Source organism: Oryctolagus cuniculus, chromosome 14 (assembly GCF_964237555.1).
Source record: "Oryctolagus cuniculus chromosome 14, mOryCun1.1, whole genome shotgun sequence".
Taxonomy (NCBI): Eukaryota; Metazoa; Chordata; class Mammalia; order Lagomorpha; family Leporidae; genus Oryctolagus; species Oryctolagus cuniculus.
The window spans coordinates 91,937,766-91,958,738 of record NC_091445.1 but is presented as its reverse complement, the minus strand read 5'-3'; the positions used below and the strand labels follow the sequence as shown (position 1 = coordinate 91,958,738).

The following is a 20,973-nucleotide window of genomic DNA, read 5'->3' as shown; positions in this document are numbered from 1 at the left end:
AGGATAGGCACATTGTTTTCACGTTAAAATCTGGTATTTTGGCAAGGATACAATTCTTTATTGGTGATTTATAGACATTGGTAATGACTTATGAAGGAATGAGTGTCAGAAAATTTGAGAGATTCTCCTTGGACAGGAAACTATAAAATCAAATCCTAGGGTAACATGCTATCTGTGTCAAATCCTGCTAGGTGTCTTCTGTCTGAAGCAAAAATACGTGAAATTTACACTTTCTAAGTGATAAATCCTTTTTCTTATTAATCTGTTTTCCTCACTCTGGGAAATTTAATTGCATAGATCAATGTTAAATGCACTTCCCATTTCAAACATTATTTTATCTTCCTCATAAATGCTACCACAGGATTTTCTGCAAAGGCAGAACTACTTATATTAGTTCAAACTTGAGTTTGGAGGTTGCAAAAGTGAGCTTTTTAAACTTTTTTTCCTTTAGAATCTATTCTTTTGGAATTTCTCATTAAGAAAAAAATACTTTAAGCCATCTGAATAATGTTTTGCAAATTACTGTTCTCTAATATTTTAAAGGTCTTAGTTTTTTGAGTCACACGTGTTTGAGATTCTAAGGAAATAACAGGACATGTGCAACCTGCAGTAGCAATTGGTTAAGATGTGCTGTGTGCCAAAGTGTTGTGCTGGGGATACGTGATTGAGCAACATATTCTGCCATCACCATAAAGTTCAACCAGGTTATAACTGTAAAAGCTCAAGGCACTAGGTTTGTAAGCAGGGCAGAGTTTGCCTGGTCTGGGAGTCAGAGAAGGACACCCATGAAAGGGCTATTTAAGCTGAACCTGAACTGAGAGTGAAGGGAGCTATTGGGGGGAGAGTGTTCCTGGCAGGGGATGTGGCAAAGTCTCATGGGTGGAGAGACAGCATGACAGCTTTAGAACAAATGAAGGAGGTCGGTGAATCCCACACTGGAGGTAGAGAGGTGAGAATCGGGGAGGAGTTGTCAGATCCCAAGGACTTCAGAGCCAGATCATTTGTTCCCTATTTATAGAGCAACGAAGCTATTAATGAGTTCAAGTAACAGACCTTTGTTTATAAATGTCCTCCTTACTACAGAGACTGAAGGAGTGGCCCAGGAACAGGAAACACTTCAGAGACTGGATCCATAGTGCAGGAAAATGATGCTCGTAGGCTCTAGTAGGAACTGAATGGGAAAATGAGTATATTGAAGATATATTATTGAAGCAAAGCCAAAGATAGTGGGTGGGTGATTTTCTAATGATGTGGTAGAAGGATAATACTAGGGCACCCCTGTTAGCTGTGCTGCTTGTAAACTGAGCAACCCTGAGGTGCCATTTCTAGTTCATGACATGCACATCTCTTGATGGGATGGAGTTGTGCAGGAATGAAGAAGCCAGCAGCCCCATGATGAAAGAGTGAGATAAAATCATGTTCTGAGGAAATGGGAAAGAGACAATTCTGTTTATTGTGTAAGTGAGGAAAGTCAGGATCTGTGATGGAGGGAGAGGTTGGCAGCAGTGACTTAGAGGAAATGGTGAGGTAGATGCCAATCAGATTGAGTTGGAATAGAAGCTGGCAAAAGTGAAGTGAATGTGAGCCTGGTTTTAGGATAGTGGGATGATAATGCATGTTTGAGAGAAATCTCACCATTCATCTAATTAAAGTGGATTGCCTAAGATTGACATGACCACATGCAGGGACTGAACAAACTTGAGAACTTGGAAATCTTTGGAATGGCAGCATTTATCAGAGTAGCAGAAGCAGATGGTGAGGGAAGTTTGGGAGGTACCTGAGAGACCAGGAGAAGGTAGTAACACAGCATCCAGGGTGAAGACAGAGGAGAGGCAAAGCAATTGATGCTGCAAAGGAGACAAAATGTGGGACCAGCACCGTGGCTCACTTGGTTAATCCACCTGCAGCGCCAGCATCCCATATGGGTGCCGGGTTCTACTCCCGGTTGCTCCTCTTCCAGTCCAGCTCTCTGCTGTGGCCCGGGAGGGCAGTGGAGGATGGCCCAAGTGCTTGGACCCCTGCACCCACATGGGAGACCAGGAGGAAGGACCTGGCTCCTAGCTTCAGATTGGCACAGTGCCAGCTGCAGCGGCCATTTGGGGAGTGAACCAACAGAAGGAAGACCTTTCTGTCTCTCTCTTTCTCTGTCTATAGCTCTACCTGTCCAAAAAAAGACAAATGACACACACTTTGGCCTTGAACAAAACAGTGTTCCATTGAGGGGTGGGGTGGGCAGGACCTCGACTGCAATGACATACGAATGGGGTTTAGAATATGAGAGTGTGAGGTTGTGGATAGCTCTTTAAATCAGTTTACATGAGGGTATTGGGGCAAATAGGACAGCAGCAGAAAGGAAAGTTAAAGGTGGGTCTAAAAGATATAAAATAGAGCAATAATTCTCAGAAGATGAAACAAGAAAAATTAGAACCATTAGCTTCCAATAGAAGCAGATGCACCCCATTCACTGTAATAAGAGAACCTGTGATCCCAGGTGCTCATGCATTTTTGTTTCACTTGCACTGGCTCAAATCAAAAGGACATAAACTGATCCAGAAAGTTATTCAGAGAAGAAATTCTTCGGGAACCATATTGAAAGTTCATATGTTCCCTAATACGGTGACTATTTTATCACTTCTTGGTGCAGTTCTCTTTCTCTTTTCAATTTACCTGTTCGGTGGCTTATAAAATTTTAGTGCTAGAGGTACAGAAAAGACAAATAGTGACACATATGCAGAGAGAAAAGAATATCAATCTCATCCCAACTAAGCCGTCGATGACTTGAGCAAGATTTGGAAGCAATCGATGAGTTCTTGAAGAGTCTTCTACCTTTACACAGCTTGGCATCAGCAGTTCAAATCAGAAATATTTAAAGAAAATCCCAGTTATGCCCTATTTAACAGTTTAATCATATACAAACACTTTTTATTAGTAGCTCATTTCCAGGGTGTTTGGTTTAACAAACTTTCAGGATCTCCTTCACTGATAAATTTACCTTTCTGTTTTGCTAATCCATATCAAGGTCCACACATGGAATCTGGTCTATTAAGGCAGTTCTAGAGACCGAGGGTTCTGTGAGGTACAGGGGCTTAGTGAGCCTTCATAGAAGCTAAATGAGAAAAGACGAGGCCCTGACACACATTCGGCAACTCCCAGCTACAAAGAGAGATCACGGTTGGAAACATGGCTGTTCCAAAAGAATTTTTATAACAAAAATTCGAGGAAGAAAAGTATAGATTATTCACATTGAACTTATATCAGTTAAAGATGAAATGGGTGTGACAGCATGGAGCAGGGAAAGTTTGGGGCAGGACAGCCCATACAGGGAAGGAGTTGTCACTTCCGGGTTCATTGGGGTTGGTAGTCTGCACAATTTATACATAAGCAAGAGGTAATGGAGACTGGGGTCAGGCAAGTCAGGTCTTAACATTCCTTCAGGAATGCGGAACAGTCTTGTGGGTTCAGACTTGCAAATGTTAACTGGTTAGGTCCCCTTACCTCTCTTTCCCTCCACACTTTGGCCTTTGTAATTAAGAACTTTGCAGAATTTTTATCTTGTTAAGTCTGAATGGCATTTTCACATTTACTGTGTTCATATAAACTAAGTGCTTCTATTTATGAGGTATTCATTATTCTCAATGATGTTTTCAAGGTATTTTGTTATTAACTTATTAATGTGCTTCAATGTGTCATTAATTTTATCATCTCTGGTTCCTGCTATGGACTGAATTGTGTGTCCTCAAATTGCATATGCCAAACCAAGAGCCCCTATTGTGGTGTCACTGAGAGGTGAGGGCTCAGGAAGTCATTAGGTGTAGGCAGGCCCTCATGACCAGGTTAGTGCTCTTACAAAAACAAACACCTGGGCTTGCTCTTTCCTGCGCATGTGACAGTGCTGTGACAAGGCACCCAGGTGTAAGATGAGAGCCCTCTCCAGAAACCAGGCGTGCTGGCACTCTGATCTCAGACTTCCAGACTCCAGACTCATGGGGAAATAAATTGCTGTTGGTGAAGCCATCAAGGGTACAGCGTCATGTTATGGCAGTTCAAGTAGACTAGTATGATTACAAACAACGTAGATCATCTGATTCTTAGGCTGAATACAAAGATGGAAAATAGGCTGAATCCTAAAAATGGGTCAGGGTTTCTCGATGGCATCACTGCTGGCATCCTGGGGCAGGGAGCTGTTAGCTGTGGAGGGCTGTCCTGTGGGCTGTTTTGCCAGTCCTGAAACCTCCCAGGAAATGGACTAGTATCCCCTGTCCTGCTGGAAAATCCCTGTTTAAGGGCTCATGTGTAAAGTGAAGAAATTAATTTATCTTAGTCTTAAATACTGTTATCTTCTTGACGCATCTACTCTCAACTCCATGAACCCAAGTTAGAAAATAATGGTAGCACATTGTTTATCTCAAAATACTGGTTTATGCACATTTTCTAGTATGTGTTGTGTATGTATGGGGGGGACAGGAATTACTGGATCTGATCAGATTCTGAAAGCATTCTAAAATAGAAATGAAGAAAACAAAACAGAAGTGGAAACTAAGTTAAATACTAAATTGAATTTAGTCCCTAAGCTTATCCTTGAGTATTTTTTCTATTTCTCTCATGTTTTTCCTCAGATTTTTTTCATGTGGTTAAGTCATTAATAGAGGATGCTTTTAACTGCTTTATGACATCAAATGTTGCTTTGGTGAGGAAGAGATCTTGACTTACTTTTTCTCTTTCCTGTCAACCAACACTGATTTTTGTGGGCAGCATATGTTTAGTGCTGTGCTGGAGACAGGGAGCGGTTACTTCATTCAGACTAGATTCTAGCTTTCCTGGTCCATGGATGGTAAGCCAGCAGTCAGTGTTTGAATCCCTGGCAAACAGTGCATTCTTGTACCATGCAGGGCCTCTCCTCCATCCTAGTCAGGCCTATCAGGGGAGCCATAACCTACCACCCTGGTCAGTGTTTCTATTTCTCGTGTACCCGATCTCCCTCCGATCTATTCCTCAGGTACTATAAGTGATCTGTACACCTGCTGATGACTTTCTCCCATCTATACTGCTATATCCATTTGAGGATAAAAACCCAAATTATAACCCAACCAGAGGACCCTGTGTGATTCCAGATTATTTCTTCTCTCTCTCCACACCTCTGCCACTGTTGTCTACATTCTGTCCTCAATGGTCTTCAAGTCCCAGTCGTGGAACAAAACTTCCTTACTTCTCAAGCACTTTGCAAGTGTTACTGGTTTTCTGTGTGCAGTTGCTTTTGCTTAACTAATTACACTGATTATCCAGATCTAAGCACAGATGTCACTCTCTTAAAAGAGACTTCCTGACGCTTCATCTTTCTCTATCTGTTCTTGGACCCTAACCTGTAAGGAGGGAGGAAGTGTCTACCTCTTTTGTAATAGATGCTCCAAGAATGGCACATAGCATATGCTAAGTAGACACTTGACATATAAATTCACACCCCTTTCTGTTTTTAAAGGCAAACCACCGTCTTCTACGTAAACACAGAACTCTGAGCTGAATGAGAACTGACTTCCCAGGTGCAGGTGATCACCTGTGTACAACAGTATTATATGAAACTAGGGCGTAGTTCCTTCTACATGTGCTTGTATGAGGGCTTGACAATAGATGTAACATTTGAGGCAAAAAGGGAAGTGGAATCACACAGATACAGACACAATTTGAGTGGGTCTCAAAGGTATCATGCTGGGGGAGGGGAGGTGATGGTGTTTACATGCTGTGAGACTGTCTATATATCATCCTTGAAGTGACAAATTTTAGGGATGAATAACAGAAAAGTGACTTCCAAGGAATAGAGCTGGGGAAAGCTAGTGGCTATTAAAGGAGTTTGGAGTGATCTAAGATCTGATCTTGATTCTGATGGTCTTGATTCTGATGGTGAGTACTCAAACACACAAGTGTTAAAATCTCAAAGTATAAACTTCCCCCACAGAAAATGAGAGCATATAAAAATGGACACAATTTTAATTAAGTCCAACTGATTGATCCTAGAATACCAATGCTGATTTTTTGTGTTTACAATGTTCTGTGGTTATGTAAAGGGGTACCATTGTGGGGAGCTGGAAGAAGACCATACAGGAACTATTGGTTATTTTTTTTGGTAAACTGCTACATGTTTTAAATAATGTAAAAATAAAACATACTTTACAAATGTTCCAGAGCTTGGTGATGTCATTGAAATTGAATCACATGTTGCTCCTGATTTTTTTTTAATTTTTTTTTTATTTTTTTTATTTTTGACAGGCAGAGTGGACAGTGAGAGAGAGAGACAGAGAGAAAGGTCTTCCTTTTGCCGTTGGTTCACCCTCCAATGGCCGCCGCGGCCGGCGCGCTGCGGCCGGCGCACCGCGCTGATCCGATGGCAGGAGCCAGGAGCCAGGTGCTTCTCCTGGTCTCCCATGGGGTGCAGGGCCCAAGCACCTGGGCCATCCTCCACTGCACTCCCGGGCCACAGCAGAGGGCTGGCCTGGAAGAGGGGCAACCGGGACAGAATCCGGCGCCCCAACCGGGACTAGAACCCGGTGTGCCGGCGCCACTAGGCGGAGGATTAGCCTAGTGAGCCGCGGCGCCGGCCTCCTGATTTCAATATTGGAATAGAAACCTTTATTCTCAGGACATTTGAAGAAAAAAATGAATTTTCAATAGAAGAAAACAAACAATTCTGGAGCTGGGAAATAAGACTTGAATGCTGATAAGTATTCAAAAAAAGAGCTCTTAATACTGTATTTCCTGTTTAAGTATATTATCCGGGGAAAGATAGTTTCCAAGGAAAGGCTGTTGAGGGAACTTGACACATAGCTTCATGAAAAAATAGCTCTGTTAGTTTTTAAAAGGGTCGTCTTAAGTAACCAGTGATTGTGTTGAAGTCACATATAAGGGATCCTTCATGCTAGAAATGGAGAGGCTTCTCTAATTCACTACCCATCACAAGTCCTCCAGCAGTAGTTTCATGTAGTTAGAAACTATTATCAGTTGTTTTCAACCATTTCATTCCTCTTGAAGATTTTACAGTTGTTCTTTCTCTCAGAAACAAATGGCTTCATTATTAAAAGCCAAGGTGCTATGTTAAATCAGCCCAGGGAATTTAGGATCTTCCATGTGGCTCATTTTCAGTGTCTGTGTTAGGTGCATCCACCTGATGGCCCATTAGCAGGGAGGCATCCTTCCCTTGCTCCCTTGTGTTGAGCAATTTAGTCACCTGGAGTGGAAAGCGTGTCACACTGACATGCTGGCAGGCTCCCACAAAGCAGTCAGGTTACAAAGTCCTAGTCCACATTAGTGTGAGTTCAATGATTTCTCTTGAGATACAAAATATTTTCAGTGACGTTAAGAGGCCCTATTGAGCACTCAGTTTAGGAATGATGGAACAATGGAATCCAGGCAACCCTGCCAAGCCCTCAGAGACATAATATTGGCCCAGTAAATCATCTTATTTTGTGGAACCTGGCCCATTTGTTCTGTTTTCTCAAGCATGTTCAATGAAATTTTCTGTTTTGATACATTAGTTGGCCAAGTTGGAGAGAAATAGACTATTTAATGAAAATATATGGGAAGGATAATTATGAATAGTAATGTGATGCCTTTGTCATGGCTATGCCTTATAATTATGGATATTGCTCATTTTGATTCCTTGTATATTAAAATGTTCTACGAGGATTTTTTGTAATTTTTTTCCCCAACTTGGTGAAATGTCAGTATCATTAGGAAAACCTGTGTTTAATTAAGGAGGCCTCTCAACCCTAATTGCCTTTTGGAGTCAGCACAGGACTGAACATTGAGGTTTTGATTGGCAAAATCTCGCCCCAGTCAGGAAACACTACAGTGCACTTGTTGACGTCACGATCCAGGTGTTCCCCATTTTGTGGTGACGCCACTTAAATACATGGCTCTAGGTTGTCACGAGTGGGAAGACGGAGATAAGGAGAGATTCAAATAGCAGCTCTTCACTGCTCTGGCTTTGAAGGGTCAAAGGCCGCTGTTGTCTCATATTTAAATTAGTCACATGACCCTATTCCGAAAGCAAGGAAGCAGAAAGTTATAGCTATCCAAAGAGTTGAGGGTCTCTCTGCACCAAATTAAATGCCTTCCTGGAGTCTCTCAAGTCTGCCACGTCCAGGGCCTCATCCAGAAGCCTCCTGTGGTGTGTCGAAGCTGTCGTCCTTTGCCTCTCAGTAGCAACTGTTTTCTCCAGTCAAGGGAGACCTTCAGCTTCAGCATCTTTGCTCCATTCTGGCATTCTTGCTAAGGAGATATTGGGAGATCAGTTCTCTCCTTACACCTAACTTTCCTTTGGTTTTACCGTTTAACATACTATTCTGGTGTGAGGAAATTCCTCACTTTGATTTTCCAACTTAACTTTTTCCGTCTACTTTATGGTTAGACAATTGCGTGTTTGTTAAAATGTTTATTTGCTATATCTTTATGATTTTTTTCCTCTTGGAGGTACTATTTTCTTTCATCTTCCTGGGATGGTGAATATAATGATCCTATTTACTGCCTCTTAGATTTTTTTTTTTTTTGCTTTTTAATAGCAGACACCTTTCTGTTGCTTTTCTTTACTCTGGAATACAATTCTGCACATTTCTGGGGTGCTAGAATGAGGATGATGGTGAGTCAGTGCCAAGAGGAGTGGGGGTGATGGGGAGTCAGTGCTGTGGGGAATGAGGTAAAGGGAAATGGAGATGATGGGGTGTTGATATACTATAGGAATAAGGGTGATGAAGAATCAGTGTAGTAGAGGGAACCAGGTGATGAGGGAAAAACTAGTTATGAACTTTCTCTGACATTTATGTCTGAGGGTCAGTTGGATACCTCATGTGATTATCATTGGCTTCACTGCTTTGTTATACTTAACACTGATAAGCTAGGTAATGGTGCTGATTTATTTTTTGTGTCCAAGCCCACTTTGTGCCCATGATTAAATTACTCTGCCTGTATTTGAGGAAAGAAATACACTTATAAGGTGCCATGCTAATTTTTATAAATGTAAGATGCTACTTGTTAAAACAGTGTCTTAAAATGAAAAATAGCAATAGTAAAACCAGATCTTAGTTTAAGACACATACTATAAATACACATACTATAAATAATACTATGTGACTTTCATAGAATATTAGGACAGGAGCACAAAAATCACCACAGCATCTGTCTAGAGCTGGCTGTATAGCTGTGTATGGCTGAGTCCTAAATGAAAATCCAGGCTTCTTTCTCAATCGACAAAGAAAAAGGTTTGCTGAGCTAAATCTTAGCTGCTATTGCAAATAACTGTTCTCAGACATGGGTGCTTTCCCAGTGAATTCCTGGCCTAGGAGTGGCCATGGAGTCCATCTATACCACTACTCTCATCATTCTGCCCCCACTATTTCCCACTGTGGATCTCTAATTTACCTCGTGTTTGTATTTTTTGGAGCACAACTCCTAGCTTATTTTCCTGGATCTTACTTTTTTACAGTCAGCGATGCCATAGATTATTTCACTTCTTATATACAGTCCCATCTCTCCTCTCTTCTCCCCCACTCCATTCCTGCTATCTCAGTTGGTTACATTCTCTCACTTGGGCTATTAAGGGACTCTCCACCTGAGACCATCTGGTTCCAATTGGACCTAATCAATCCTTCATATTTTTTGCAAGATAATCCTTGTAAGACATCAGTATGAAAATGGCTCCCCATGGTTAGAGACCTGCAAAAGCTCGCTGACAGCTCCTTGATGTGCCACAGGAGACTGTCTCCATATCCTGTTCATTGCATCTGACCTGGTGCCAGTGACCCACCATGGGCACTAGTCATGTCCAGCTGCTCCGTTCCTCCTGGGCACACCAAGCTATTTGATGCTTAAGGTCTTTGTATTCCTAGACAGCAGCTACTGTGTTTTTAAGACACAGTTAGAGTTTGTTCTTGCACAAACCCTTCCAGGACTCAAATTCTCCTCATGAAGAATTGCCCATTTTTTCTGTGTTGGGTATTTATTGCCTGGTGTTACATCCTTCTGTTACTAGGTACGTGTGTGTGCATGTGTGTGTGTGTGTGTGTGTATTTGTGTCTGCCTGCACATATAACCTTCCTCACAAGTAGACCAGATGTCCCAAATCATGTTCATTCATTTGGAACTATTCATGCCAGTCATGTTTTTGTTGAAAGAATCATTATGCACATTCCTTTTATCACACAGATTTATTTATACCCAGGAAAAAAAGAACATAAGCCATCAGTTCCCAGCATAAATTCAAACTAGAAATAAAGCTGTGAAATAAAATATATTCAATGTGGTATAGACAAGGCTTTGTTTTTATTCCTTTTTGAAATGGATAGATACAGCTAAGTCTTAGAGTCATTTTCAAAAGTCAGATAAATAAAGGTAAATGATTTATAGTTTGTTCAGAGGAAACTATTTATGATAATGTTTTATGTTTCATTGTTCAGAGCAAGATGCCAAAATACATATCATAATTTATTTTTATGTTTGAATTGGAGTAAATCTGTAATATACTGCTGTTGAGAGTAATAAAAAATGAGGGCATGAGTGATCTTGACATTTTTGTTTGTGTGATCTCACATGTCATAAGGTAAAATGGTATATTTTTAATTTGAAAAGAATAATAAAGTGAAATTTGGGATTCATGTATAAGAATACACTAGGAATGACAAAAGGATACTTTTAGCCATACAAATATGAAAAATGGAAGTAATAAGAAATGAAAATAATTTTGAATTTTTAAAAAGTAAGCATAATGAAAGATTGAAACTTTTATCCAGTTACCCCCAGGCAAAATAAAACGGGTGTTGGGTGGTGAGCATTGGATGTCTTTGTTGTTATGCATCACATGAGTTTCCTTCACTGCATTAAGTGTAGGGAGATGTAGGTAAATAATGAAGGGCTGACAGTTTCTGCATACAGCAACCATCAGAACCAGTTTCAAGTTTTGAAAATAAAGTAAAATATGGCAGCCATTGAGCTTCCAGACATGTAATACCTACAGCAGACATTCAACAACAATTAGGAGTATTGGTCATAGGACTCTCCCAGTGTTCCCTAAATACACAACATACCTGTGTTATTTCTTTAAAGTTTGGGCTGGGATTACACTCACAAGACCCCTTATTCCATCTGCCTCTGCTATTTCACAGGACTGGGACTCGCCAAGGAGTTTCCCAAACGAAACATTAATCAGGCATGCCTGTGTGTTGAGGATTCCAGTGTCACATGCAGGATTAGCAGGAAATGTGAGAAAAGCTGGAAACTTCAAGATTGCTATTGGCCATTATGCTCCAGGGTTGAGTGTTTTTTGAAGAAGGTATCAATCATCTTTAAGTTTACAATCCATCATAGCCCATGAAACAAGGATTTGAATGGTATATATTTGTAGAAAGATGAATACAATAATATAAATAAAAAACTGGCTTTAAAGTATGAGATATCTGGGGGTATTTATGGGAGCTTTGATAGCTGTTAAAGAAATAAGAGGTTCCTGGGGCCAGAGCTGTGGCATGACAGGTAAAGCTGCCGCCTGTGGTGCTGGCATCCCATATGGGTGCCGGTTCGAGTCCTGGCTGCTGCTCTTCTGACCCAGCTCTCTGCTACGGCTTGGGAGGGGAGTAGAAGATGGCCTAAGTGCTTGTGCCCCTGCACCTGTGTGGGAGGTCTGGAAGAAGCTCCTGGCACCTGGCTTCGTATCAGCTCAGCTCTGGCCATTGCAGCTATTTAGGGAATGAACCAGCAAATGGAAGACACCTCTCTCCCTCTGCCTCTGCCTGTCAGTAACACTGCCTTTCAAATAAAATACTAAAGAAAGCTTTTTAAAAGAAATGAGGTACCTAAATAAACCAGATCATAATTCTCCCATAAAATTTTGATCAGAACAACCTGAGAATTCTTATCCCAATATATTTGACTTCCATGTTTCAAAGATTAGTTTAAGAAAAAAGGGAAGTCACTCTATAAAAATTCATGGAAGAAACAGATATAGGGTTTAGTTCTTTGTATCATATAGTTGATATCCTAATTGTAAGGGTAATCTACAGTTTTAAAAAACTTAAACTATCATGAGATTTTTTAATATTCAGAATCATTTTCTTATCCTAAAATGAGACTGGGACTTCAAAGAGTTCATTAAAATAAAAATCATGAAAAAAATCATTGATTTCAAAAAAATTACACCAAAATAGACTTATCTTTTAATTCCACTTCTTTTATATTAATTAATTAATTTATTTTTTACAAGCAGAGTGGACAGTGAGAGAGACAGAGAGAAAGGTCTTCCTTTTTTTGCCGTTGGTTCACCCTCCAATGGCCACCACAGCAGGCGCGCTGTGGCCAGCGCACCGCGCTGATCCGATGGCAGGAGCCAGGTGCTTCTCCCATGGGGTGCAGGGCCCAAGCACTTGGGCCATCCTCCACTGCACTCCCGGGCCACAGCAGAGAGCTGGCCTGGAAGAGGGGCAACCGGGACAGAATCCAGCGCCCTGACCAGGACTAGAACCTGGTGTGCCAGCGCCGCAGGCAGAGGATTAGCCTAGTGAGCCGTGGCGCTGGCCATTTTAATTCCATTTCTCCTCAAACTTCTTGAGGTTCCCTTGTGTGTGTGGGTTGGGTCTGTGTGCAGATTTTGGTTTTTTTGGTCAGATGGTTGATATTTATGCTCTGAGACATTGTATTGGAAGCAGCACATTTCTCAAATTACTGTAAGTATGGTTTTAAGAAAGAGAATCTGGCTGGCACCACAGCTCACTAGGCTAATCCTCCACCTGTGGAGCTGGCACACCGGGTTCTAGTCCCGGTCGGGACGCCGGATTCTGTCCCGGCTGCCCCTCTTCCAGTCCAGCTCTCTGCTGTGGCCAGGGAGTGCAGTGGAGGATGGCCCAAGTGCTTGGGCCCTGCACTGGCACGGGAAACCAGGAGGAAGCACCTGGCTCCTGGCTTCGGATCGACGCAGTGCACCGGAGGCAGCACCGGCTGCAGCAGCCATTGGGTGGTGAACCAACGGAAAAAGGAAGACATTTCTGTCTCTCTCATTGTCTAACTCTTCCTGTCAAAAATAAATAAATAGAATCTGTACAGTATTTTTGATTTTATTATAAAAATTCACACTCGACAAAGACTGTCAGAAAGTCATTTCTTGGTTCTATTTGCTTACAGCCCTTGCTCCTGAGCAGTGTTCTTCGCTGTACCATCTCGAAGTTCCTCAGACCGTTTCATGCAGACCTCTTCGTCCTACCAGGGACTGCTTCTGCTATTTTTCCCATCTCTGAGCTGTATTTACTGGGTACGTCTCCAAAGCCTGTCCCAGAAGCCTCTGTGCTTCCGCTGTCCATGGATGAAATCTGTGCGTGGACTTTCTATTCAGAATGATTCGAGGTCCATGCGTAGGTGTTGCATTGTCTGCCTGAGGCACCACTGCATATTCTTTTTTGAATTTATCAAAAGCCTTTTTGTTTATGTCATCTTGCTGATGAGGGTCAAGTTTTTGAAGACTCTTTGCCTTGGCAGTTCTTCTGACTCCAGAAGAATGCATGTTCATGTAACCAGCAATAACTTCGCATCTTGAATTTGCTCCAGCAGGGAAGAGATTGACAGCTTTAATTAGTTACTACAGATCATCTTCAGACCAATTTTTACTGCCACTTCCACCCCCACCAGTTGATTTCTCCACATTCGTAGATGCTTGTTGCATATGAGTCTCAGCTTCCTCTTTCTCTTTTCTGATTTTCTCATTTATTTCTTCTGGTTTTTCGAGAGCTGTCTTTCCTACTTACTCTGTGGGTGATGTGTTTCATTCAAGCACAGTAAGCTTGCTAATTCCAGCTGATCATGGAGTTTGTCCACTTCTTCCATCATTTTAACCTGCTCTGCCTCGTTGTCAGAAAAGTGATTCCAGCTCTTGCATGAGTTTCGAAGTTTGTGCCTTTCCATTTTAATGGCTTTTTTTCTGGACTTCTCCTTCTTTGCCATCAACACTTGCTGTCTACCTTCTTCTTTCTCTTTAGCTAACCAAGCAGCTTCTAATTCAGCTTGTCTTTGTTTTTCTTTAGCTTCTTGCTTCTTCTGTTTTGCTGCTGCTTTTGCTCTCTTCTGCTTCTTTCTTGGCTTTTTCTTCCTTGAATTTTTTTATTCTTGGATCACAGCTATATGTATTGTCAACTAATATTCATTTCCTTTTGTCTTTGAGCCCTGTTTGTTCCGTTCCACTTTTCAATCCATCTCCTCTCATCGTGACATTCGGCTTTTTCCTTTTCTTTTTCATCTAAGTAAGAAAATTCTAAGAATCAAAATTATACCAGAAAGAATGAAATGCATCTACATCTTCAAATGAAGAATTCATATCACCATGTTTAGGGAAATTTTTTCTTATTTTTCCGTCTAGAATTTCTTTCAAACACTGGGGAAAATACTTCAATGAAATTGTCCTTTGCTTCATTATTAGAAGGAACAGAGTTATTGAAAGTAGGACCTGATTGGTGACAACTAGCTGAGCATCAAAAAGGAAACCTGGTGAAGTGAAAGGGACACTATGAGAAACAGTGACTTGATCAGCCCTTGTCATCACTGTTGATGTACAATTTAATACTTTATCCCTTTAGTATTTTTTTTGATCTACTTAATACTATTGGTTGAGCTCTGTAATTAACGCACAATTATTCTTAGGTGTTCAAAGTTAACTGAAAAGTGATCGCTGTTAAATATAAGAGTGGGAATAAGAGGGAGGGGATATACAATTTGGGACATTCTCAAGCTGACTTGCCCCAAGTGGTGGAGTTAGAAATATGCCAGGGGATACCAATTCAATCCCATCAAGGTTGCATGTACCAATGCCATCTCACTAGTCCAAGTGATCAATTTCAGGTCACAATAGATCATAATGATAGGCCTAAGAGTCAAAGGGATCACACAAACAAGACTAGTGTCTGCTAATACTAACTGATAGAATAAAAAGGGGAGGGAACAATCCAACATGGGAAGCCAGCTACACAGCAGACTCATAAAATGGTAGATGTCCTAAACAGCACTCTGGCCTCAGAATCAGCCCTTAAGGCATTCAGATCTGGCTAAAGAGCCCATGAGAGTATTTCAGGCATGGAAAGCCAAGACACTCTGGCAAAAAAAAAAAAAAAAACAACCAAACACCTAAATGAAAGATCTCTGTGAGTGAGATTCCAGTGAAAAGAACAGGTCATCAAAGAAGGAGGTACCTTTCTCTGAAGGGAGGAGAGAACTTCCACTTTGACTATGGCCTTGTTGAAATCAAAGTCAGTGAGCTCAGGGGGCTTCCATGGCCTTGGCAACTCATGACTAGAGCCTGGGGAGATTGCTGACGCCTTAAACAACAGTGTCAATTTGTTAAGTCAACAACAGGAGTCACTGTGCACCTACTCCTCATGTAGGATCTCTGTCCTTAATGTGTAGTTCAATGTGAATGATATGACTAGTACTCAAACAGTATTTTGTACTTTGTGTTCTGTGTGGGGGCAAACTGATGAAATCTTTACTTTATATACAGAAGATCAATTTAGTATATATTAAGATAATTGAAAATGAATCTTGATGTGAATGGAATGGGAGAGGGAGCAGGAGATGGGAGGGTTGCTGGTGGGAGGGAAATTATGGTGGGGGGAGCCATTGTAATCCATAAACTGTACTTTGAAAATTTATATCTACTAAATAAAAGTTTTTAAAAAAAGGATCTGCGCTGTTAAATGCCCATCTTTTCACTGGATCAGATAACATTTCATAAGCGGGTGAAGTAGTCATTATTGTCTCTTATTGGTTCACCAGCTGCTCTCCATTTGTCCGGGTGATTTAAAACCATTACCGTATGTGCTGCTTTGATCTGTCTCTGCATAGTTTTGTATCTTATATGGCCAAGACCAAGAACTGCATAATGATCTTGATTCTTCCAGTCTTTGGGATCAAGTGTTTCCATCATGGGAAATTCTTCTGAATGCAATTCTTTCTCTTCTGACTTGGGATAACTCTCTCTTATCCGCCAGTGCCAGGGGTCAGAGCGTGGGCAATGGCGGTGCCCTGGCTGTTGGTGGCACTGTGCAACAGCAGTATGATGGCCTGCATCTAAGCGCCCAAGGCACCAGTTCATGTCCTGGGTGGAGGGCGTTCGGCACCCCTTACAGTTCTACCTCAGCGTCTGAGCCTCCCGCCTTGGCTCTATGGCGCCCAGGAACCAGCACATGGAGACAACCAGTAAGCACTTCTGGGATGGAGCTTTCGTGGTCATGGAGATTTAAATGGAAGAAAAACACTGGCGAATACTGAAGACAAATTGAAAAGTATCTTGCAGCCAGGAATTTCTCTTTTGATCTCAGCAAAACCTAGTTACAGGAGAGCTTGATAAAAGGATTGGCACGATGTCATTTATGTCTCCAAGTACTGAATGCTAAGTTAAGAGAAGGCTTCCAGGGTTCAAGGTTGGAAACATAGACCGTTCTGTGTTACACAAACCATTTCATAGCTGATGAATGGAATGATAGTGGCTTGATCCTTAATGGTGGTAGAGAAGGTTTTCGTAAGTGGCCAAATCACAGACTTGTTTCAAAGGTAGAAGTGCCACCGTGATGTTTCTTCACAGCTTAGAGCCAAATTTCTGTAGAAAGAGTGGGTTCAGGAATCAATACCAGACTTCTTATGTGGGAAATGGAATGTGGGTTCACCAACAGAAATGGGGAATGAAACCCGATTTGAGGGGATTTTCCAGTTCAGTTTCTTACACATTAAGACCAACATATATAACTTGTTACATGCTCCAGTGGAGATGGTAAGAAGGAAGTCACTGACAGGACCGTGGGAGTTCCAGGAAGAGATGTGATCTTGTGGTACAAATGTGGGTGTCATCCGTAAATAGCAGGGATTTCAAGTCATAAAATAGGGGGCTGACACTGTGGCGCAGTGGGTTAAAGCCCTGGCCTGCGGTGACGGCATCCCATGTGGGTGCCGGTTCTAGTCGCGGCTGCTTCTCTTCAATCCAGCTCTCTGCTGTGACCTGGGGAAGCAGTGGAGGATGGTCCAAGTCCTGCACCCATTTGGGAGACCAGAAAGAGGCTCCTGGCTCCTGGCTTCGGATCGGCGCAGCTTCGGCCGTTGTGGCCATCTCAGGAGTGAACCAGCGAATGGAAGACCTCTCTCTCTACCTCTACCTCTCTGTAACTTTGTATTTCAAATAAATAAAAATAAATCTTTAAAAAAAATAAAGTCATAGAATAGAGAGAAGCAAGGAAGATAGAGAAGGGCTGAGCGTTGAGTCACTCCAACATGAAACAGCAAGGAGATATGGAGAAAACCTAGCATGTTAACAAGTTTATTAAATTATAGAGCGGAGGGTGAAATTCAGAAGCAATTATCTTTGTTCCATACACAAAGTATATTTTAGAATAGCTTTAACAATGGAATGGAAACAAACCTTTATGCTAGAATAATGCCTTTTAAGTATTATGATTTAATGGATCAGGTACAAGGAGCTTTTATAATGTCTTCTTTGTGCATTATGGACTGATGTTACATCAGAAACGCAACCTCTTCCAAGAAAAAAATTGAACCGCAGCCTGCTACAAAATGAATTTCTGTCAATTCCCATGTTTTTAAATGGAGATTTCTTGGTAATCACAGGAGAAGCAGCTCTGCTTAATTTCCATGTAGATGCACATATTGCTTAAAGAACTTATTTTTTCACAACTGATTTACAAAGTAATTCATGCAAATCTCTGACCTAACAGTGATTCTTTCAGTCTGAAGAGGATCAAAATTATTTGCTACCATATTTTTTGGCTATATTTTCATGTATAATATGCTATATTATTGCAGTTCGATGCATGATTGTTCACTGAGAACAGAGCTCAGAGAAGTTCATTCACTAATGAATGAAAGAATCAATATTAATTGGCTTCTGGATTTTCTACAAAAATTTTTATAATATACATTTTTAAAAGTTTTTCTTGAAATGTTATACTAAATTAAACCAATTAGATTATGCAATAAATGAATGTCATGTTTCTATCATTTGTCAATGGAGCTTATATTTGCTACCCACTGAGAAATCTTGTGATTTTTTGTCAAATCATGGTGCTTGTATCGAGTCACATAAATGATGTAGCCCTTAACTCTGAGGAATGAGTGAAGTGCAGCTGAAAGCGTACTGACCTATACTCACATCCCTCCGTTTCTCAGGTGATTGGCTCACACTTTATATACTTCACTTCACCTTGTTTGGTTATAGTTAATATGTACTAAAGATCACTCCGGGACAAGGTATACAGGTATTTTTTGTTTCTTTTCAAACTACATAGTACTTCCTGGAAAACTATGCCTTCATTTTTGGAAACAGATCTCCATACATGGATTTATTTTTCATGTTTTTTTTTTCTATTATAGTGTTGAAATAAATAGATTTAAGTGTATATCCTAATTTCCTGTCACTTTGTCTTTGGGACAGGTTTTCAAAAGATGAACTATCACAAGCTAAATTGAGCTTTGTCTCTCAAATATCTCTCCCATGGATGGGCACTACTCAGATAAGAGGTTGCTGGGTCCTATGGGTGTTTCAGTTATTTTATGAGGAACCTTCATATTGTTTCCCACAGAAGTGGTGACATTTCACATGTTCACCAAGGATCCTTTCTCTCCACATCCTCATCAATAGTTGTACTTTCATCTAAAAATATGTAAGCTGATACAGTTTTTTTCCTTTTACTTTTATTGAAGGTATACAGATTTTATGTGTTTCATATATATAGGTTTAGGAACATGATTCTTCCCATCCCACCTCACACTATGTTGCCACCATTCTTCCTCTTCTTGCTCCTATTCCCACTCTTAAATTTTACAAAGATCTATTTCAGTTTACTTTATATTCATAAGATCAACCCTACCATAAGTACAGAGTTCAACAAACAGTATGGGAAAAAAAAAAAACAACAACACTGTTCATCAACAGTAGAGACAAGGGCTGTAAATAATCATTGGATCTCAAAATGTCAATTTCACTCCTATATATTACATTTTAGGTACTCTATTAGTTACCAAAGATCAGAAAACATATGGTATTTTCTCTTGGGACCGGCTGTTTTGACCAGATAGTGATATGGCCAAGAGCTGTGCACAGACTTTAATATTAGAGGCTCAATTCACGAATAAACATCCACATACCCTTGAAAGTAGGAAGATAAGATTTATTTACAAAGACTCCTGTCCGTTAGAAACTTAAAACCACAGCACCGGAATAAAGCGTCAAGGGCAACATGTCTACATACCAATGAAAGTAGAAAGATAAGGTTGATTTACAAAGACTCTCATCTGTTAGAAACTTACAACCACAGCACCAGAATAAGGCATCACGGGCAATGCATGTAGCATTCTGGCAGCAATCAGTACCACCTTCATTGGTTTTTCTTTTTACTTGTATACCCTTTTCTTATGTAATCCCTTCCCTGACCTTAACCTTAGCAGTGCTGCTAATCAGCCAGAGGCAAATGTTTTTAAAGTTGTCTGTGAACTGGCCTGGCCAAGGCCATATTCCCACACAATTTGATTAGAACATTGTTTGGAAGAACAGAGGGCACTGCACTCTCTGTGTTCACCCAAGGTTGTACAGACTCATCTCCTTATCTTGTTTACTTCTTGTACTTGAGTCAAACTTTTTCCTTCTACTTTTAACAGTACTTTTCATTCTCTTCATGCTGGCTCATTTCCCTAAGTATAATGGTTTCCAATTACATCCATTTCGTTGGAAAAGGCAGGATTCCATTTCTTTAACTACTGAGTAGTGTTCCATAGTGTATATATATATATATATGCCATAATTTCTTTATCCAGTCATCAATCGATGGACATCTGGATTGATTCCATATCTTAGGTATTGTGAATTGAGCTGCCGTGAATATGGGGTACAGATAACGCTTTAGTATGCTGATTTCATTTTGTTTGGGTAGATTAACAGTAGGATTACTGGTCATAGGGTATTCTTGACGATAATTGATATTGAGCCCATTTTGGTATTCTTATCAGCAGTTTGTTTTTGGCAAAATGTCTAATTCTGCCATTTAAAAAATCTTTAACAATGAGTTGTAGGACTTCCATGTTTACTTTGGGTAATACACCCTAATCAGCTATATGATTTTCAAATAACTTCTCCCATTGTGAAAGTTCTTCCTTCACTCTAGTGCTTCCTTTGCTATGCAAATTGAAGTAGTTCCATTTGTCTGTTTTTGCTTGGTTACCTGTGCTTTTAGTGCCATGTCCAAGAACGAATTGGATGTTCTTATATGTACATCAGAAGTGCACATGAATTCACAGCTAGTACTACATGCTGTTAATGATTGTACTCTGCCAATCTAATAGATGAAAAATTACATCACAGGTTAATTTTAACTTGCAGTCATTATGTTATAAGACATCCTGAAGATGGATGAATCCTGAAGATTGGGCTTCCTTTCACATACAACACAACAAATATTGTTCTACGTTTTCTAGGAACTGCTTTTTCATGTATTTGCCTGTTTTACTACATTGATATTTATCTTATTTAAGATTTTTTATTTGTTTGAAAGAGTTACAGAGAGGTAGAGACAGAGAGAGAGGTCTTCCATCTGCTGGTTCATTCCCCAAATGGCTGCAACGGCCAGAGCTAAACGAAGAGATGAAGCCAGGAACTTCTTCCAAGTATCCCACATGGGTGCACGGGCCCAAGGACTTGGTCCATCTTCCACTGTTTTCCCAGGCCACAGCAGAGAGCTGGATTGGAAGTGGAGCAGCTGGACTAGAACCAGCACACGTATGGATGCCAGCACTTCAATCGGGAGCTTTAATCTGCTGCACCACAGCGCTGGTCCCTATTTATCTTATTTTTTAGAAGTTCACAGACTCTTTGTATTTTTCCCCAAGTCTGACTATTGCTGCATTTGTTGCTTATGTTTTTGGTCATATCCCATTTTTTCCCTTCCAAACATATCATTCTTT

General features: G+C 40.7%; 1 pseudogene; it reads right to left on the bottom strand.

Annotated features, from left to right (window-relative positions):
• Positions 1-13,125: 13,125 nt before the first annotated feature.
• On the bottom strand, positions 13,126-15,970 carry LOC100342044 (dnaJ homolog subfamily C member 2-like; annotated as a pseudogene).
• Positions 15,971-20,973: the final 5,003 nt, after the last annotated feature.